At 37.7% G+C, this 9645-nt stretch overlaps 1 protein-coding gene and 1 long non-coding RNA gene across 3 annotated transcripts in view; one reads left to right on the forward strand and one right to left on the reverse strand.

The window, feature by feature from the left end:
* LOC117172680 overlaps nt 1–703 on the reverse strand; it is a 305863-nt gene extending 305160 nt beyond the window's left edge. For both annotated transcript variants that reach the window (XM_033360840.1, XM_033360830.1), the window contains exon 1: nt 451–703. The gene's annotated coding sequence lies outside the window, so the exon portion shown is untranslated. The remainder of the gene's footprint in view (nt 1–450) is intronic.
* LOC117172725 overlaps nt 1–9645 on the forward strand; it is a 43516-nt gene that overhangs the window by 5346 nt on the left and 28525 nt on the right. The window lies entirely within an intron of this gene.

Genomic DNA, 9645 nt, shown 5'->3' on the forward strand with positions numbered 1-9645 from the left:
ATTATAACTTGTATACTAATATACTGCTTTGAAGTTGAATTAAAAAATGTTGTCTGTGTTGGCGTATGTCATTCCATTTACGAGATACGTTATATTCACTCCAATTTTCAACATCCAAAAGAAAAAGTTAGATATCGGACTTAATTGAAACCCGTAGATTCTGAATTTCTAACCTTCTCGTAGTTTATTTCAAAATTGTACAAATTGAACATTTTTATTTTTACTCCCTTTCAGCTGGTCTGCTTGGTAGCCTAGTCGCATTGGTATAGGCACACTGATTTTCACAACACTATAGTACACACTAGTAGCAAACTTGTTCAAAAATCTCACAGACTAGATTTATTGGGTGAAAATAGCCAGTGCGTTTTCTTTGCTTTTTCAGTGCATTTTCATCGGCAGGGTTTTGATATATTAAACCGGGTTTCGTAAATATAATAAAATAATACGTACATTCCAAGTAGGACGTGGGCCGACTGTCACGCTTGCACTTTCCAAAACAGCAGCTCTTGTGCACACCAACCTTTTTTCTTTTCAATGGATTTTCTCCTGGTCTATTAGACATTTCTTTTTTGGGAAGTTTTTTAACTTCCAATTGTTCGAAATAGTTTTTTCGTTAATGTTTACTATTCCCACATAAGTTTCAGTCAAAATTGACCGAAACTCACATGAAAGTGCTATATGTCTTTAGCGTTTGCGCAATGTCGTTTTCTTAAATGAAAAGGTCTATTCTCGAATACAGCCTAGGTAAAGTATCTTTGATGCAAACTATAGGGGTATACGGGGCAGTGTTGCCAGATCCTTGCTGAAGTGAGTCGCAGGTTGGGTATGCCCGAGTAGCACGAAAACCGCGCACGTTTGAATAGCCCAATATCGTGCACTTTCGCCCAGCAGAAAAGTCATAAGAGTAAAAGAGATAGAAAGTACTCATCTTTCAATTTTCCGCTATTTATCACGTTTACTCTTATGACTTTTCTGCTGGCTGACGACCAGTAAACAGGCCCGTAAATACACCAGTAGGCAGCCTGCACGATTCAAAATTTCGCTGCTTCGGTGACCACGTGACCAAACTAGTCCCCGGTTATGAGCATTTTTTTTGGTGTTCACTGTGTACACACGGATTGAGATATCGTGTTTAAAATTTGACAGATTAAATGAAACGCACTAAAGAACGTTTGTATATATCAATATGTTTATAATTTTAAAGAAAGTTTATTTATAAATTGATGAAATAGGATATTACCATTCGAATTATAGCACTTTGCAGATATCGTAAAGACATCGTCATATCATACGACTTATTTACGATATCGTAAAGACACCTTAACGACATGGACATAGGATGTCGTAAACTTGTCGTAAAGATGTCGTAACGATGTCGTAAAGACGCCGCCAAACTTTGTGCCCACTGGGTAATCTATCATTATTTTTGGAGCATTTTTAGCGATTTCTAACGAAGTAAAAAAGAAACTTTGAACGCCGATATAGTTGAGATCATCTAATTAAGTTCGTTCATAAAATTTTTGTGTAGAGAATGAAATGTTTTTCATTTTTTTGGTCTTAAATACGTCCACACGGACTGAGATATCGTGTTCACGATTTAGGAAGTTATAGAGAAAGCACTAAGGAAGGTTTGTATACATCAAAATGTTTATAATTAAGAAGAAAGTTTTCTAGTAAAATACTACAGGAATAGGAAATAAACTTTTAACGTCGATAAAGTAGATGCCTCGATTGAAAAAAATCGAGTAACATCTTAGAATGTGATACTCGAAAATCCGTCCAAGTCCCATCTTGAGAAATGTGCAACTTCAGAAAATAATTAAAATTTTCTAATGGTTATATATTCTTGTGGATTTTTTGTACTGGTGTGAAACAATTCTGAGAATAAAGATAAAATTTCGCATGGGAGCGAAAGACAAGGCGAGTCCGACGCTGAGTGCCGCTGGTTGGTTCGCTGTCAACAATACTTATCAGCTGATCGATTCAACGTCAAGAATTATGGAAGTTGTTTGGAAAACTCCGACGTGTAAATTTTAGCACATTGCTGGTGTTGCTATGTTTCCAATTCGAAATTTATCTTTTATTTTTATGACCAAAAAAATGAAAATTATTTTACACAAAAATTCGACACAAATCTCGACTTTATCGATATTTAAAGTTTTTTTTTTCTCCGCTAGAAATCGCTAAAAATGCCCAAAAAATAATTATATGTTACGTGCGTGCAGATACTAATTTGTTGATTTGCAACGAATGCGCAAATTTTATTGCTTATATTTTTTTTCAAGGTTTAGGCAATTTAGTATACAATTGGTGTCAGTGCTCAATATGAACGAAACCAGAAATCTAAAATGCATCAAACCAAAAATTATCTGCAAAGTGCTATAACTCGAATGGTTATATCCTATTCCATCAATTTATAAATAAACTTTCTCTAAAATTACCAGTATATTGATGTATACAAACGTTCTTCAGTGGTTTTTATTTTATCTGTCAAAGTTTAAACACGATATCTCTATCATTGTGGCCACAGTAAACACCAAAAAAAAGTTCATAACCGGGGAATTGTTTGGTCACGTGGTCACCGAAGAGCATGCCCTTAAGGGTATGTGATACTTAGAAAATTTTCGATTTGGCCAGTTTTAGGTTCCTCCGGATTTTTTTCTAGAATAATAAATATTTTGTCTTAAAAATTTGGGAAATGATAGCGAACATGCTAGCGGACGTCCCCACATACTTTTTTGTGGGTTAATTCAAAAAAGTTTTAATTTAGCAAAATGTGATTAATTTGCATAACGCTTAGGAAATAGTATCGATTTTTTCAGTGTTAGATTCCTTCGGCTTTTTTCCTAGCATAAGAAATATTTTGCCTTCAAAATTTGTGAAATGATAGCGAACATGCTAACGGATGTCCCCGCACACTTTTTTTTTTGTTTTCTTTATCAAAATTTTTTTGATATTGCTAACAACGTGCGTGTATATTTCGAGGTAATATGTGTTACAATTCACCCGAGCGTTGCTTCCAAACTACACAATATTTTTGGCCGGAAACTTCGGACTTACAAATAAACATAGTAACTAATCTCCCAGAACTAACCTTGTTTGCAGTCAATCAAAAAAGTTTATTTCATCAATAATGTTAAAATTATCGGAAAGGCAGAGATGAAAAACGGCGTAACCTCAAAATAATACATATGCATAAAATTTTTATTTAGTACAATAGATTTTTTTGTTATTATCCCTAAAAAAGGATCTGGGGATGTCCGTTATGATATTTTATAGCATCTCCGAATTCAGTTTTTTTAAATTTTCATTTTTGTGGAAAAAAACTGGACAAACTGTAAGTATCACATGCCCTTAAGTAGCCCAATTTGCAACTAGACGTAAATCCCTGAGTTCAGTCATGCACAGAGCCTCTAAACTAGCTCAATGTGCTCACGGTGATATTTTCTGCATTTTTGAAATCCTAGTATGATACATCGTGGTTTTCTATTTGTGTAGATGTCTTTACCGGTCAGACATGGTTCTGAGCAGCGGGGATTAGAGGATTTCAAACATTTCCTAGTATTTAAAACTCATTGATATAAGTGGATCCTTTTCAATATACTTTACAACTGTATCTTATGACGATTTTCAGGTAGAACATAGGTAACCATCCATTCAACTATGTGAGAATAATTTTAAAATCTTAAGGTTCTCCTTGCGCTGGTTGAATAATAGCATTAAAGTCTGCGCTTGATCTTGTTAGGATTAATTCATGTTTGGCATTCACAATAATCTTCTGATAATCTTCAGCGAATTCGAGGATCATGTAGGGTGGGATACTTACTAGGGTGGGGCGAAAAACCAACATTGTCGGTCCAGGAAACGCCTGTGTGCGGAAACGTGTCTCAGTCCCATCCGAAACTCAGCACACTTTGAAATTTTGAAATCGGATAATATCTTCAGTCTGTTCTTTGAGGGTGAAATCTCGAAATTTCACTAAAAAACACTAAAATTTAAGGTTTTGCAAAAATGGGCTTAAAATCGATACCGATGCCTTCCAAGGGTGACTTTACGATGAAAAGTCATCAGAGGGTACTTAGAGGTCCGTACTGAGCCGTATTTCCCCTCATGGAGGGGAAAATGGCTAAAAATTGCGTATTTTCGAGTAAAACGCTCAAATACTTGTGCAGCTCCTAGCTCACAGTTCTACTACTTCGAGTGACCCAGAGCCCACCACGTGGAGGTGGCTGCACATCGTGTGACGCGTATCTGTCGGTCCCAAGGCTCGAGATCGATGCCTTGTCTGCACACCTCTGTTACCAGTCTAACAGTTCTTTCCACCGCTACTGTGTGACAAGGGAAAGATGTAAAGTCCCAGTCTGGTACCAAGCCATCGGCCATAGATAGCTTAGCGGTAAGTTCATTCTCTGTTATAGGAATTAAAACTGGAGGTACGGTAAGTGAAACATCTATCTGTTCCCAATCCATCATTTCTGTGTAATCATTAGCTTCAAAATTAATTTTTGGCACAATATTGTATCTAACAGTTGTTTGTTGCCTATGTTTTGCTTCCAGGATTTTGGTGAGTGCGTCTTGGCGAACGGTAAGCCTAGGGTCGGTTACCATTCCAAGAAGTATATTTTCTGGCATGGCAGAGAAGCCGTTTGTCTGAATGGAAGTGTTTACAACATTTCGGTACTTCAGAGGAAGAAACTTTGACAATTTGATTGCTTAGAAGAGATGCCGACTCACATCAGCGATAGACTTATCCCGTCTGATGTGGAACCACTGAGGTACGTATACTGTGATTAAGTATTCAACTAATACTTGCAGTTTGTTTGTGCTTCTTTTCATTGATATGTATAATCTCATAATTCTATTTGCAGTTGTTAGCCAGCGAGCTATGTTGATGGGTCCTATCTTCCAGGAGGCCAGCTCAGGAGAGCACGCTCCGAACCGTATGGCATCTGATATCTCATAAAGATACCTTTGATATGAGCTGAGATTAATGGGCTCAATCTCAGGTAAGTCACACTCAACTTGTTTAAACTTTACAACATCGAGGGTCTCACAAGTTGGAAGTTGTCCCCCTATTAGCCCTGAGTATTTGTTCGGACCAGAGGTAGGTCCGTCAATAAATACGAAAAGACTTCTGACCGGTAGCTCATTGAAATTTAATAGACAGACAACCCATTGCAAGGGACGATCAAGTCGTTCCTCTAGTAGACGAATAATTCCTCCCTTACAGCCCGTATTCGTATTTGTACCGTCACAGCCCACGACTACGACTGCATCGAAGCCTCCATTCAGTTCTGTTGTTGCGTAATTATAAATAGAATCACACTCATCTTGGGCATGGCTCGATGGTGTGACGACATAGCCTACGTATTTAGAACCTGGTTCGGCCACGACAGATATGTGTTCCTCGTTAATAAATCCGGAAGCTGTCAATGTTTCGTCTTTCCGACTATCAAAGTATAAGCCACGAATAGAATCCTCATATCGTGCTTCCTCCTTCAACTTGGAGCCTATTTTAATTTTCTAGCGCCTAATCTTACTTCTATCTATGACTAGACACTCAGGTACTTTTTGAGAAATATTCGGGGAGATCATACCTGCTCGATTGGCAGCGAGGAGTACAGACGAGCTTAAATGTGCCACAGCCCGTTGACTTATACCACATCTTTGAGCAACTACTGCTGCTTCAGATAAGTCAAGTCTGGCCTGCGATGATTTTCTCTGCACAAGTCTGCGTGGTGTGTCGTGAAAATCGTCATCATCGGTAGAAGCATCAACCTTTACCTTAATTTCAGGAGGAGGATTATCACCTTCACCTTCCTTAAAGAAGGAATCTAAATCTATATCCATATCAATCGTAGAAGAAGATGTGGAGGCCGATGCAGTAGGAACGCTTTCTCCACCCTCTCCCCGTTCAAGTCTGCCTCTTTTTGCATTACGTTCTGCTCTCTTATGTATTCTTTTTGTTTCAGAGACATCTACGCTGGTGATTCCCATGAGTCTTTTACCTCTTTGGTCAAGATAGAAGGCATGCTCTACGGCTGGAACCTTCTTTTCCTTGGGACAGGAGCACCTAAACAAGTCAACGCACTTACAAGCGGCTATGTTAAATAATTCAGAGCAGTATTCTTTGAAGGCGGCGATTTTCTCATCCTTATTACTTTGAGAAGTTGTTTTACTCTTCAATGAATTTTTCAATGTGGTGTATTTTTTATGAAGATTTGTGAGACGTTCCTTATTGCGCTGCTCTGAAACCGTTAGGATAGAAGCAGGTTCCCAAATAACTATTAGTTTGGAACAGACTTCGTCGGCAATATCTCCGAATGAAGGCTCCTTGTCTTTTTCTTAAAGACAGCCCTTTTGCTTTCGAACCGCCTGACAACATCGCAGAACGTCAGCCCTCGTTGGCAAAACGTTCGGACAAAAAACTTTTGGAGGACCAAATATAGGGCACTGCACAAAGTCTCTCTTTGCGAATGTCGACATGCTGTGGCATACAAACCAAAGAGGGGAGTGCAGGCACAACCAGACAGTATGAGCCATTGACAGGTTCTGACAAGTCTCGACAACGCTCGACGAGAGGGTGGGGGAGGGGAGGGGAGAAGGAGACCGGCGACCGGGAATGAGGGTCCAGCTTCAGTGTAGAGGTGGCACAGACGCTCGTGTGCTCATAGACAAACATGACCAAGGGACCGCACAATTATTTAAGCGTTTTACTTTAAAATACGCAATTTTGAGCCATTTCCCCCTCCATGAGGATTGGTATGGGGTGACTTTGGCGACTTAATACGGACCTCTAAGTACCCTCTGATGACTTTTCATCGTAAAGTCACCCTTGGACGGCATCGGTATCGATTTTAAGCCCATTTTTGCAAAACCTTACATTTTAGTGTTTTTTAGTGAAATTTCGAGATTTCACCCTCAAAGAACAGACTGAAGATATTATCCGACTTCAAAATTTCAAAGTGCGCTGAGTTTCGGATTGGACTGGGCCACTTTATCGCACCCAGGCGTTTCCTGGACGCACAATGTTGGTTTTTCGCCCCAGCCTAATACTTACATCAAAGTATCCAGCTTCATTTGTTATTCAAGCATTCAGATCTATATCAAACCAGCCTACATTCTCAGCATAATTAAGCTGGTTAGGAGCTAATGAAACGTAATTCTCTATGGTGCTGGTATGTCCAACATTTTTAGATCGGTCAATCTCAATATCCTTCAATTCATACACAATTTCATCAAATAAAAAGCAGATAGCATTACCAATTAGGGTTGTTACTTTCACAGCTGTATTTCCATCAACCTTAACTAATGTTCCATATATGTGTAATGAGCTTTTACTTGTAAAAATGCACAAATATTGATGTTGCACTGCAATTTGTATCTCTGTTGTTATGTGATGATGAAGCATACGGTTGATCAGCATGAACAAGTTATAAACCTAGTTTCTTAGGAAAGCGCACGTTCTGAGATGCGAGCTGATTGAAGATAGACTGATTTCTTGCATACTGGCTTGCTTATATAGCTTGCACCCACTTTACGATTATAAACGATACCCATAATATCGACTTTAAGGGTAAACGGATAGTTATAGTTTCTCCTCGAAAATTCATCAATTCTCCGTCTTGATTAACTATAAGGAGCTGCACTCCTGAGAGTATTCAACTTAAAAATAGCTACTAGTAAATCTGATATATGAGTCTTATTAGCTTCAAGAACAAATTATATGAATCCTAACAGCTGTCCAATAGAACCTTTTGGTTTAAAATGAACTTCACGGTTGCTCTTAATTTCACTACGCAACATATATTTGTTTGATCTTATATTTACCATAGCATTATTATTATTATCCAAATTCTTTTACACATATTTTTCAATCTCACCACCACCATTTTCCGATACCTTTACAACAGAAAAGTCTCTTATTCATTAGAGATCTCTGTAAATATTTATTAATATCTTCAATTTCATAACTGACAGAGGGCATGATAACCACCTGATTACCAATATAAAATGTATTCTTTTCTTCATCAACGCTAGGAATTGAATTAAATGTAAGTAGCTCGCTTTTTTTAATAAGCAATATCGAGCTCCTTACAAAGCAGCTTCCAGTGGGCTTATACCACGAAGGAATACCCTATTGCAAATACCTATATAGGTCACTAACAGAATTCTATATGAGGATCCTATAAGTGACCTATATAGGATCCTATATAGGGTCACCTATATAGGTCAGTATAGGAGCCACCTATAGGAAATGAAACAGCTTCCTGCATAGGATACTATATAGAATCCTATTAGTGACCTATACGGGGCAGATGATCAACCGGAAGTGTTACGCAGTAGTTTTATATAGCATATACATCTGCGCAGTAGTTATTTTTGACTATGCGATAGCCTAGTAGCAGGAACCTGTATAGATTCTTATATGGATTCTAACGTAGGATGAAGGAACCCATACCCTTACCATAGAATCCTTTAGGATTTAATAAAGGATCCTATGCAGGAAGCTGTTTCATTTCCTATAGGTGGCATCTATACTAACCTATATAGGTAACCCTATATAGGATCTTATGTAAATCACTTATAGAATCCTTATATAGAACCCTATTAGTGACCTTTACAGACACCTATATAGTTATTTTCAGTAGGGTAATAAGGAGACCCAACTGCCAGTAGGGAGCCATTTGAAACTGGCAATAGAATCATTACCGTAAGTAGTAGGCACAATACAGGAAGATCTTAAATTTTCATGCGCAGGTGCGCAGTTGTCCTCTTTCTGTACATGGAAAAGTGTGCGGGTGAGAAAGTTTGTCCAATTGACGTAAGTTAGAGACGTTATGTTCTTTTGTTGATCAGTACCCTGGCGGACGGAAGGAACCGAATGGAACCTCTACAAAGTACCCGTAAAGACCCCATTGGGTCCTTATTCGGGACCCTCAGTGTAGACAGAAGCCCTGGCGGAACGAAGGAACTGAATGGAGTCTCTACAAAGTACCCGTAAAGATCCCATTAGGTCCCCATTCGGTTCCTTTTTAAAAAACTCGAAAAAACAGCAAAACCATCTTTGAAATTGTTGAAATTCGAATTCTACGTTAAAATTCCCTATAGAAGGCCACGGAATAATCGCAATAGTTTTTTTTGCAACGGTAAAAAGTTTAAAAAAATATATATAACACGTATAACGCCCAGCTAACAAGCGTTGAATTCAGAAAAACTAAGAATTTGTATTCCTATGAATACGCGATTTTTCCTCCGTCTAAAAATCCCCCAACGGGAACAGAAAAAGTGCAAATGCTATTCCTCTCAACCGACTTAGTGAAATTCAACAAAAGCATTTATTTAACCTATTTTTCGTTATTAAATCTTTTTATAACTTATAAATTCGAAAAATGTTCAAATTTATATTTATTTATATTTTAATAATTTATTTAAAAGTGTTAAAAAAATCAACAAAGAAATCTATGCAAATGTGTGAATTTAAATAGCTTTAACTCTAGAGAGATAGAGTTGAATTATTGAGAATTAAAATTTCAGAATTTACATTCAGCATGAAAGAATTAAAACAACTTATGACACATATTTTGTGAACTTATTAGAAGGTATTAAATAAAATCAAAACAGAGAGAAATAGACAAATAGTCA

Source organism: Belonocnema kinseyi, chromosome 1, assembly GCF_010883055.1.
Source record: "Belonocnema kinseyi isolate 2016_QV_RU_SX_M_011 chromosome 1, B_treatae_v1, whole genome shotgun sequence".
NCBI classification, from domain to species: domain Eukaryota; kingdom Metazoa; phylum Arthropoda; class Insecta; order Hymenoptera; family Cynipidae; genus Belonocnema; species Belonocnema kinseyi.